The 13441-nt window shown below is 33.0% G+C and overlaps 1 pseudogene; it reads left to right on the top strand.

The window, feature by feature from the left end:
* Positions 1–11482: 11482 nt before the first annotated feature.
* On the top strand, positions 11483–13116 carry LOC114078011 (annotated as a pseudogene).
* Positions 13117–13441: the final 325 nt, after the last annotated feature.

Genomic DNA, 13441 nt, shown 5'->3' with positions numbered 1-13441 from the left:
TTTATAGACTTGCTCCTCCACGAAACATTGACTAAAGCAACTTCTTTTTTCCTTAACCTTCTAACCTGACGATCAATAATCTCAATTGATACATCATCACAAGAATGACTATCTTTCACTATCACACTATGTAATTTCACTACAGATGTTTGATCACGCACACACTTCTTTAATAGTGAAATGTAAAAAATTTGATGCGCTGCTGCTAATTTTGTTGGAAACACTAACACATATGCAACTTTATTAACCCTTTATAAGAACTTTTAAGGGCCTAGATATCTAGGATTGATCTTCCCTTTCTTACCAAATCTCATCACCCTCTTTATAGATGATAGTTTTACGAAAACCCAATAATCACCATGGAACTCTAGTTCCCTTCCCCTCACATATGCATATCCTTTATGACGACTTTGGGTTGTCTTAAATCTATCTCTAATGAGTTGCACTTTCTCCATAGCATAAAGGACAAAATCTAGTCAAATCCAAGCTTTTTCACCTACTTCAACCTAACCAACAAGAGATCTTCATCAACACCCATACAATGCCTCATAAGGGGTAATTTGAATGCTGGATATATAGCTATTGTTGTAGACAAAATCAATGAGAGGAAGGTAAGCATCCCAACAACCCTTAAAATTTGAGTACCAAGACCCTTCTGAAATGACTTCCAGAAATGAAAGGTAAAATGGTGAACTCTATCTGCGATGATAGACAAATAAACTCCATTGCAACCTCACAATTTCATAAATGTGAAGCTTGGAATAGTCTTTGCCGAATCTGTAGTCTTGATTATCAAAAAGTAAGAAGTCTTAATCATACTATCAACTATCATCCAAATAGAGTCATGTTGTTTGCGTAGTACGAGGTAACCCTATGATGAAATTTATATTGATCACTCCCCACTTCAAAGTAGGAATGTCGATCTCTTGAGTCATAACCCATGGTTTTTGTTGTTTTACCTTTACTTGCAGGCTATTGGGACACTAAGTCACAAAATCTTCTATATCTCTCTTCTTGCCATTCCACCAATAGACTTCCCGCACGTCGCGCTACATCTTAGTTGCACCTATATGAATAGATTATCTGGAGTTATGGGCTTCTGCAAGAATATATTTCCTCAACTATCCCACATTAGGAACACACAATATACCCTAGTAGCGGAGCACACTATCTCTTATTGTATCAATTGTGTTGCTTTTCGCTAACCTCAACTACAAAAGAAGATTCTACTCCATTCACAACTGTTTTACAACTGTCTGACATGCTCATAAGGTGAACTCCCAAGCACGCAAGCCTGTGAAAATCCATTTCCTCTGGCAAATATTCAACTCTTTCTAGGTAAATACATATTGAAGGATCTTATGGTCATCGAAGACATCTACATAAACACCATACAAGTAGTGTCTTTTGATCTTGAGTGCGAACACCACTGCTGCAACCTCGAGGTCATAAGTTTCATAGTTCTTCGCATGCACCTTATTCTATCTAGAAGCATAAGTTAGAACCTTATCTCGCTTCATCAACACACAACCTAGTTCAACCTTGTATGCATCCCAATAGATCACATAACCATCTTAACCCTCTAGTAGAATCAAAACATGAGCTGTTGTCAATCTAGTTTTCAATTCTACCATCATTTTCTCACAATCATCTGATCATTGCAACTTGACCATCTCTTGAGTCAACCTAGTCAATAGTGATGCAATTGATGAAAATCCTTCCACGAACAATCTATAATAACCTGCTAGGCCTAAGAAACTTCTAATATTTGTAGAAAAGGTATCTTTAGACGATTTTCTAATCCTTCTATCTTCTAGGAATCTACTTGGATTTCCTTGCTAGATACAATGTGATGAAGAAGAGCAATAGATTGAAACCACAACCCATATTTCCTAACATTAGATAATAACTTCCAATCGTTGAGATTCTGTAGAACAACTCTGAAATCAATCATATGTTCTTCCTCATTCCTAGAGTAAATGAGTAGTAAATGAGGATATCATCTATAAAGAAAGTAACGAATAAGTCCAAATACTGTTTGAAAACATTGTTCATCAAATCCAACAAAGGTGCAGGAGCATTAGTTAGTCCAAATGACATAATTACAAAATCATAATTATCATACCAAGTTCTAAAGGTTGTCTTCAGAATGTCACTATCTCTGACTCTCAGTTGATGAGAACCTGATCCGAGGTCTATCTTTGAGAAATGACTAGCACCCTGAAGTTGGTCAAACAAGTCATCAATCCTAAGGATGGGATATTTATTCTTTATTGTGACCTTGTTCAACTGTCTATAGTCAATGTATATTATAAGAGAACCATCTTTCTTCTTTACGAACAACACTATTGATCCCCATGAAGAAAATACTAGTTTTGATGAAACCCTTGTCTAGAAGGTCTTTCAACTAATCTTTAAATTGCTTAACCGTTGTTGAAACAATCCAGTAAGGAGGAATAGAAATAGGTTGTGGATCTAGAAGGAAATCAATTCCAAAGTCGATTCCTCTTTTGGGAGGAACTCAAGAATATCTTCTAGAAACACTTTAGGAAACTCACTAACTATTGGAACTGACTCAAAATTTAGGGTTTCAAACCTAGAATAATTAATCCGAACTAGATGATAGATCATATTTTTGGCCTTAATGTAAGAAATGTATTGTCTTATATGCTCAAAGCTACTACCCTTCCACTCTAAGATTAGTTTGTCTAGAAATTGAAATGAGCAATTCGAGTACTACAATCGACTGAGGCATAGAAGGAATTTAATCAACCCATGCTTAGAATGACATCGAAGTCTACCATTTCTAACTAAACAATATCTGCTGAGGTGACTTTGTAAGAGACTGTGAAAGGGCCATTTTTGTATACCCGTCTATAACTCAGTTACCAACTGGAGTAGAGACTAATAAAGGTTCTGACAGAGTTTCTGGACTAACACTTATTTGAAATGCTTTGTTAGTAGTTACAAAGGAGGGAGTATCCCCTAGATCTAACAATGCATAAACATCAAAATCAAAGATTTGTAACGTACTAGTGACTACATCAGGAGAACCTTCCTGATTCTAGCGAGCCTGAAGAGCATACAACCTTTACTGGTGTAGATCGCCACCTGACCAGATAAGTTATCCTACTGAGTAGGGGGACTCTCTGGTGCTAATGATATTGTAGACTGAGCTCTAACATTAATGACTCCTTGACCCTCTCAAGAAAGGACAATCCCTCAATCTGTGACCAGAACGAACTTATCCAAAACATTCATCCTTTCCGTAGAGAAACTCGCTCGAATGCTTCTTACCACAGTAAGGGCAAGTGGTGTAAGTCTTTATTTCTGAAGTACCTCCCTGAGACATAGAGCCTGGTGCCCTAACCTTCTGATCCTACCTGTTCTTTGATGATGGAAATCTAGCCGACAAAGGTGGTAGGGTCGATGACTTTTGCAGAAAATGTGAGTGATTTTCACAACTCGAATTCTGCGGATAGTAGTAATAGTTCCCAGTCTTAGCCTTCTTATTCTCCGTGGAATGTTACCTAATCCTTTCACCCTCATCCTGCTGATCATGAACCATAAGCCTAGAGATGTTCATATCTCTAGTAACATAGTTGCACTATATCTTCACAAAATCTAATACTTCATACATCAACTTATTCATCTGAGCCCTTGAGTCAGCAACCATGTGAGGAGCATACCTACAGAGTTAGGTAAACTTAATCCGATGCTCTTGGACCATCATGTTACCCTGTCTTAAGTTCGTACGACTTTTCTTCTCTCAACTCTATTGGGTAAAGCCTGCCAAAAAATGTCTCACTAAAAAAATCCCAAATTATTGGAGGTGCATATGTACCTTTGATTTTCTTTTCCACTGAGTGTACAAAATATGAGCATCATTTTTCAACTGGTGTGATGCCAACTCAACCCGGTCATTCCCATTGACATGCATAACCTCAAAGATATTTTTGATCTTATCTAAGAAATGATGGGGATCCTCACAAGTCTGCGATCCTAAAAACTCAAGCGGGTCATACTACCAAAGTCACACACACTAGATACTATTTATCAACCATTTGCATTCGTGTGAGGTTGAACACGCTGAATGTTTTGGTTGGGGACACTCTTAGCCAACATCTGAATATCATTCCATAATCAAGCATTGCAGACTTTTTGATTTGGGATTGGAGGAGTTTTGTTTTTATTCCTGGTGTTAGCTCTACGAAGAGGCATGATCTAAAACATAGAACTTCATGTTTGACTGGAATAAAATCATACCTTACGCACAATAATAGTAACAAATAGTGAATTTTTTTCTAAAACACTTTATCGCATCCCTATAATTAGATGTGGTGCACTTCAAGTCAATGTAAAGGATTCTAATTAGTGCGGATTTTCATACATCCTAGAACACTTAAACCTAGTGCTCTGATATCAAGTTTGTCACACACCATGCTACCCCCGAGACGTGAACAGGGGACCTAGAACCACATGTTATCCCATGTTAACACTGATGGCATGACATGAGTATAATAGAGAAAACAAACTGGTGCGGAGTCTAAATCATAATTGAAATGAAAAGACAGGAATAGCCACATACTGAGATATATGAAAAATGATGAATTTAATACAGAGAAGATACAAACTCAATGCAAAGCTGAAACGAACTATGTTGGATAATAGCCTATAACTGAAAGACTAAAAATACTTGAAAGAATCTTAGGATTGTTGTCCTTTGAAAATAAGGACTCACATCTAATTTTTCTGAAATGGAGACGGGAATCAATATAAGTGTGATCCGTATGAGCACCTAAACCTACATCAGTGAAAAGATGTAGCGCATGTATGCGTCAGTACTTGAAAGGTATTTAGCAAGTAGGATAGAGTAAGCTAAAATGATATATAACTGAGCAAAACAATAGAGCTATTTTATAATTTGAAAATGATATAGATTTTCAATGTTGGCATGAATAAATATAGTGAGCAATCAATAAAATCCTAAAAATCAATACTGGATATAATGAAAAAATGGTCAATGCAATGGAATCGAACTGAACTGTGGGATATACTAAGAACTGGTAATAAAATCACATGAGCTAAATTTAGAGTCCGATGTATGTTCCCCATAAAGAGGACCAAATATACCTTACTAGAAGTATAAAGGCATGTTGTCATGATCACTAAACTTTTGCCCATAGAAAGGACATTAAACCTACTTGGCTAGTAGTTCTGGGAATATTTAGGTACTTTGAACCCTAGTCCAACTCGGTATTATGCTATTCTCAATTAATTAAGTAGATTGATTAAGATTGAGTTTATGTAAAAGCTTGATAGCTCAAATTGAACGTCCAAACTGAGAATGTAATAATTAATGTGATAACGATGCATTCATTAGTGTGTAATATATAATTGAATAACACTAATATATTACCTAGCATATGTAATTCAAGAACTAAAGAAATTCATAGTTAGGGTTCTGAAATTCTTATGATAAACTGAATATTAATGTAATAATTTGATTTCGAACATTATAATAGCTAAGAACCAAATAATTCTAACATTCAAAAAACGTTAAGTCTAGTAAATATATGGAATAAAGAATCTGACTGAAAATTAGGGATCTAATGGGTGAAAGGAACCCACTAGTGATATTCCACATACATGGTAATGAATTCCATAGAGAAATCTTTCGATTACGGGACTAGAACTTGTGGAACTTTGTTGCATTATTGAAGTAGGTGTCACATACCGAGAGCACATTCTAGAAGATATGTCACTCTCAGAGTCCAACACGGCGTACTTTACCTCTCGGAGGTTTTGTACAAGCCTTTCGTATCGTTCATCGCATATGCATATCTAAAAAGTAGTGCGGAATAAACACTTTTCACAATATTCGAATAGACTTTCAAAAACACTTTCAATTAAAAACCATTGAAATACTCAGTCTCATTTCATCAAATCCTCGACAAAAGAGTACATGGGCCATGACCCATACAATATAAATATAAGATTTCAAAGTCTATTACAATACTTCAATACAAGAAACAAAAGACATCTATGCCTTCTAGTCAAATTAGGACATACTTCAACCAGCTTGAAAGATCATATAATCCATGTAAGATCCTGTATAAAAAAAAATACAAAAAACAAGTTTTTCATAACGGTGGCCATCAACAGACCATAGAATTACCAACGGACCGTCCTGCACATTCATCAACTTCAAATGGTCACATACCGACAAATAGATAATTAAATTAGATTTCCATATCCATAGATATTTCCAAAATAAAACCTTCAAGTAAAATATTATGCCCGTTTTAGTAAAGGCCTATCGAAAAGGCCCAACCTACAGACCCAACGACAAACGGTAGATCAAACGACAAAACCGTCTGTCCTGTCCGTCGTTTGGTCCGACAGAAATTCACTCATGGGTCTTTTGGTCTTTTCTCACTTTGATTAAACCATAAGATACATCATTTAAACCGTAAATCATCACATTTTAGTCAGTTTAACCCTACAAATATAACTAAAACTTATCTATGTCAAATCATAAAATCAAAACTTAGAAAGTTAGAAGAAATAAAGGAGAAAAAGGTCAAGAAACCTAGTTCAAGAATGCAGCAAGTTTCCAAATGTTTCAGCCCCAAAATCTGAATATTTCTCTGTAGATTTAATCACCTTGTATGTGGCATTTCACAAGTGGGTTCCTTTCACTCATCGAGTCCTTAGTTTTCAGTTAGTTCTTTATTCTCTAATCATGATTAAACCTGAGGTTCCTAGAATTTCGGCAGAACTTCATGATGTAGTTAAAATATATGTTCCAAACAGATTATCATGTTATTACTTAGATTACCGTATGAATTTCAGAACCCTAGCTTTTCATTTTTTTTTACTTCTTGAATTACACATGCTAGGTCAAAATTTAAGTTATACAATTATACAAGCTTCAGTTTTAATGCATCATTATTAGATTAAATGTTGCATTCTCAGTTTGCATGTTCATTTTGACATATCTTGTAGTTATAGAAAATTTAGACATAATCAATTGACTACATAAATGAATGGAAGTAGAATAATACCGAGATGGACTAGGGTTCACCATACCAAATAGTCGCAGAACTACTAGCCAAGTAAGTTGTAAGTCCTCTCTCTGGGAAATCGCTTTAGTGATCACGCCAACATGCCTTTATACTTTTGACAGGGTATATTGGGTCCTCTAGATGGGGAGTATACATCGAACTCCACAATTAGTTCATGTGGTTTTATTGTCGGTTCTTAGTAGCTCCCACAGTTTAGTCAGACTCTCTTGCATTGACTATGTATCAATATATTCAGTGTTCAATTTCAGCACGTTATAAATTGGTCTTTGCATCCACATAGCTTATAATTTAGTATATCATGTTTAGATTATTATACTTGCTTTTGTGCTTATTCAGTTATGCTTTAGTTAGCTTTACTCTATCCTACATGCTCAATACCTTCAATTATAGACGCATATGTTCACTACGTATTCTCGTGATGTAGGTTTAGGTTCTCAGCATCCATATCACGCATAAATCAATTTCCTCTCATAAGATCCACTGGTGATTCGTCATTCTCCAAGGATAATAATTATGAGTTTCTTTTAAGTATTTAGTATTTAGTTTATGTTTTTGCTAGACTATGTTGGGGTTTGTCCTAGAATTTCTAGTCCTGTTTAGATGCTTTTTTTAGACATAGTTAGTTTCAGCTTATTATTGAGTTAATAACTTCTATTATTAAACTCATGAGTTTTTCATATATCTCGGATTTAGTATATGGGTATTTCCCCATCTAATCATTTTAAGTGTGATTTAGCTTCCACAATAGTTTATATTCTCTAGTATGCTCATGATCATGCCATCTTGGTTAGATGGGGATTACTTCTGTTCCTAGGTTCTGTTTCGGCGTCTCGGGGGTAGCTAGGGGCGTGACAATCAAAGCCTCGCTCCCAAAAGCTCTGTACATGGGACTGTCTTGAGCAGTTTTGGATACCAACATGAATTTTTCCTCAAGGACCCTTGGATGGTCCTTGGGGACTTATGCACAGAAGTTTCCATCCTAAATTTGTTAGTATACGGTTTTAAGACGTTCCATATCAATTTCACCAAAAAACGATCACATAAAACTCGATGAAACATAGTAAGACACGCAAGGTCGTTTCAAGGCAAAACATTCAAACATCATGGAAATTCTTGGACGTTTGACCTCCAAACATCATGAAACTTGACACTACCTATAAACACTATAATAACTCATATAAGGACCTCATGAGCTCATCACACACTCATAAACACATAAAACAAACATGAAGCACATATGTGACTAGTATTCAGAACGTCTTTGTTGTCCGTTGATGTTTAACTTCCAATTAACCAAATACTTTAGAAACTTCCTCAATACCACATTGTAAGATATTTTAAGACCTTATACCCTCATGAAAAACATGTTAGGTGCTAGTTTTACCTAAATCAATTTTTCAGGTCTTACATAGGGTTCTTGACCTTTTTGTTACTTCTAATTTTCGAAGTTTTGATGAATGATTTGAATTAAGTAAGTGTTAGATATGTTCTATGCTTAAGATGACTATAATCTCATGATTAAAGTTTAAACGACATATCTTAGGTTTTAAACGAACTACGAAAACAACAAAGATCCCTGAAATAATAGTTGTTAGAGAAATCGATGGATTGGACTGACACGCCGTCGTCCATTCAACTGTCTCTCATTTGGGTCGGTCATTTGAATTTGCTCGACAGGTTTTCACTAAAATGGTTCATAGGACACCTAATTCCTTTTGTGATAAAAGTAATGGCCATTTTAAGTTGACCCAATAAACAATTTTCCCTAAACTAACTGCCTACCTTCACCTACTATCAGACCTATGGACTATAGATCTAACATGTTCCATGTTGGTCATCCGTATTTCATGTAAGAGACTGGGTACAGGAGTGTATGGACACAGACCACGTATTGTGTTCTAAATTACGGACAGTAGGTCTGTCCATGGGTCAAGACTTGGTCGATTTTCTTAGCTGAGCTATGGAAGGAGCTACCGTGGTGATCCATGGACCCATAGTACGGGCTGTAGATCAGACTAAAGTTTGTAGATGGTGAACGTAGATTGCACCTGCAATTTCTGAAAAGCTGGTTTCTGGTTTGTTTTAGAAATGTGGTTTTACAAATAGTATTTTTAATAATATATTTAAGTATTTTTTTTTAAAAAAAGGGGCACAAAAATATAGATCCCCAAGAGATTGCTTACATACATCCCTATTTATCCATCTCAATTATTGTTTAGGTTGAACTGTCTTATTTGGATAAGGTAGGTGAGATCACATCAAATTTTCAGAGCGTGATAGGTATAACTCTTATTTCTTCATATCGTTTAATTTTTAAATTGTAAAGCAATAAATTTGAATGATCCAAATATGATGAATGTAGTTTTCTAAAGAAATGACGAAGCTATCTATTAGGGACGGGATATAATTGAATTGCATACATTGAAAAATTATATTTTATAAATAGACTTATTTTTTCTAAAATTTATACATTATTCATCTCCCACACTAGGATGAGATTTATTTCAGCTATATTTTGAATTTCCATACTAAATATTTTGATGCTATTACTATTCAAAGGAATAACTCAACAATTAAGAGGAAATAGATAAATACACATGACATAGCAATTAATTTTTTAGTTTCATTTACCCATAATTTATTCGTTTATCATATCACAGGAAAATGTGAATGTTTTTCATTTATTTAAAATTGAGTTTTTATTTTGTTTAATATATCCTACGTATTATATGGACACTAACAAAGATATTGTTTTATGTGTGTTACACATTTGCGAATTTTATTATCTAAACAATTTTAATTAAAAGAGATATGGAGTCTTCCGCTCCAAAACATAAATTCAAAATAGCTTAGTTTTAATTCAAACTGACTATTATATTTTGTAAGAAAAATATTACTACCTTATTCCAAGTTTAATGTCCTATATCAATTTTGTAGCGATTCTAATGATTTGCATTATATATGATGTTTGACTAACTATATGAAAACTATTTGAATTTATTTGGTCAAAGTCTGAAAATCAAAATTTTCATTTATTATCTCTATAATTAATACACACTACAAAATGTAATAAATGACAAAGGTAAAAGAAGTAAATGATTTTAAATAATCTTCTTAGTTAATGTAAAAATATCACAATTAGCACAATAATATATTGTTTGAAATAATTGATTTAAGACTCTAGTTTGTTCACACCTTTTAATCTTAAATTTATCTTACATGTTATGGAAAAATAATAAAGTTTCCAAAATTGAACAAACATAGCATTAAAAAAACATCTAAGCAATCGAGAGTGTACATATAAAAGTGAAATACGGTCTATTCACTTCTTCATTTTAATTTTATGTTTCTAAAATAGTATCAGCAGTCAAGACGAGACACTTGAATCAATAGACGATAAGAGACATCATTTTTCTTCTTCACTTCAAATATTTAAAGGGATAGATCAACAACAAGAGGACATTGAAACACAATGAGACGGTATTAATTCATTCATTATTTTCTATTTTATTCATTTTTTCCTTTTATTTTCTTGAAATAAAGGAATCGAATTATGTGATGGTGTATTTTATTCAATTCAGATCTTTTTTTCTTTCTCAATTATTATGTCCTTGTGTTAATTTATAAATTTACTGTTCATTTTATCAAGTGTCCTGCATTTTGAAATTATAAACCATTATTAATAAATTTTAAAATGTATGATTAAAAAAGATGGAAAAATGTCTGATTTCTTCTTCTTCTTTCAATCGTGTTTCATTTCTTTTGTCTATTGAATGTTGAAAATATATATATCTACCTCAAATAGAATTTAGAAAAAGTTGTTCACATCTTCCTATTTTCAAACCCTAGTTTGTGTATATCTCACCCTTTTCAAATTCTACTTGTGGTATAAAAGAAGGTAAGTTGATTTTGTTGTCGTGTATTGATATGTATGAATAATCTCATAAATACAATTAGACTTCCACCAATTTTTCCAAAGGCATTCACTCAATTATATTTTCCAATTCGAGAATGAGACTTCCATCTCGATCAGACAATGAGTGTCACCGAAGGATGATGCTTTCATTATCCAATATAAATTACTCCTTTATGTTTCTCTCAAATCAATAAGTGTTGTTTTGACTCTCAAATGTTTATGTAATATCTATTTCAAATCAATTTTACTTTATAAAACATAGTGTATATGGACGCTGTTGATTTGGATAAAGTGTATGTAGCTTCAACGACATATGTGTTTATTAACGTAACTACTTTTCCTTTGTGACTTCTAGAATTTCATTTGGTTTTCAATTTTAGACTCTTTAGTATGGAGGAAAGTTCTTGGTTTTTGTGAGCATGATTTGTTAATTTGAATAATTAGTTGTTCTTGCCTTTTGGATTCCATTCAACAATATATGCCAAATACGCTCGAAGCGCAGAAGGGAAAAAAAAGATGATGCCAAGAGGATTAAGAATTTTTTTGGAGAGGACCAAGGGAACTCTTCCAAGAAAATACTACAGAACAAGCGAATGCCAAAAATTATTTATGGTACGCAATTAATTCATTCATCATCTTACACTTGAAATATGTTAATTATTATTTTCCTTGTTCTTTGATAAATTAAAAGAGAATTAATTCCCTTTTGAATATTTATCTTTTTATTAAATAACTTTTTAAAAATTAAGTGTAGTATTAGTAGTCAGAAAAAATAATTTCAATGTATCATTAATAGCGTCTTTTTTTAGTTAGTAAAATGAAATTTTAATTATTTGTTTCAAGGGAACAAGGGAAGCAGATCAAAACTTTGTATGAAAGAGAGGTATAATGCAGACATTATGAACAATAAATTATTCACGGTACGCAATTTATTACTTTACTCAACAAGTTACAAATGTCATATACTATTAATTATCTGTCATTTGATTATTTATGATTTTTAGGTGAATTTGAGAGCCTTGGTGAAGATAATCGGATAATTATAGTGCTACCTCAATAGACAATAACATTGCCAATACATGTTTGTATCCCTTCCTTCATGCCTGCGAGGTAATTGTTCAACAGTTGTGTCTTTTAACAAAATTAATTGATCACATTTTTGTATTCCACAACCCACAATATATTTTTCTATCTCCAATCAGTTATTAAGAAACAATATCGATTTGCATAAGTTAGAAAGTCAGAAATTCAAAAAACACATAGAAGGCAACATAAGACGGGATCAAAAGGATTCTTTTGAGGAGGAACTTTCTTACAAACAACAAGAACAAACAATTGATGGTTTTGAATCTTAATAATTAATTTAATTTATGTTAATAATTTGAATTTTTTCCCATAAAAAATAGAGAGTTATTTAAATTTTAATCAATGAGCGCATGATAATTTAAACTCTAGCCCTAAATGGCACAAAACATATTGGTAGCCTAAAATATAGCTTTTGTCCCACTTTTTGAACGTCTAATTTGTTTTACATATATCATGCAATCTCACATATAATTTTCCGGTTAGTTAGATCTCAACAAATTTACATGTAAAGATGATATACCCAATAATTCTAATCATATTATAAGCGACCTTATCAACTATGGCTCGAGACTTTTGGCAAAAAATTAAAATGGTGGAATCTATCATATCACACATGGAATACCAAGAAGTATCATATTTCGTTCCATCGATAACCTTTATAAGGTAATCATATAAACCTTATGCCTATTTCTTCTATAACATCATGTATTTTCAAAAAGTTCCTAATATAATTCACCAATAATTTATTTTTCTTTAATTTTTAAAATTAGATATTTGACAAAATAATATTAATTATTAAACTAATTTCCTTATCTCATCAAATTTCCTTCCATTCCACTTTGTACTTCTAGGATCTGTCCAATTGAAGATGAATATATTTGGAAAAGTCCAACTGAAAGAAGACCCAAACATGAACATTTAGCAAATGAAGATTCAAGTATCAAAAAAAACAAAAAAAATGTTGGTTGTGAGAGAAAAGGAAGAAACAACCATGGAGAATTAGATGCTGATACTTCTTCCCCCTAAGTTCAAGATTGCATATTAATCATTTGTTTTAACCCTTTCTACAAGCTCAAGTTGTCTTTTTATCACTTTCTAGAATGTTGAATTTTTAATTCATGTAATACTATAAATTTAAGTCGCCTTTATAAACTTTCTAAATTGCTTCTTCAGTTTTTCTTAATTAACTATCCTTTATTAAAGTTTATTTTCAAAATTCATCAACAAGAATTGTGATCTCTCTCTCGAGTAAAAAAACATCACATTCAATTTCAAGGGTCTTTACAAAACAATATATCTACCTGTACGAGATAGTGATAACATGCAATCTATCCTCCCCTGATTCCACTTA

This window comes from Solanum pennellii, chromosome 7, assembly GCF_001406875.1.
Source record: "Solanum pennellii chromosome 7, SPENNV200".
Taxonomy (NCBI): domain Eukaryota; kingdom Viridiplantae; phylum Streptophyta; class Magnoliopsida; order Solanales; family Solanaceae; genus Solanum; species Solanum pennellii.
This window is presented reverse-complemented; position numbering and strand designations above follow the sequence as displayed.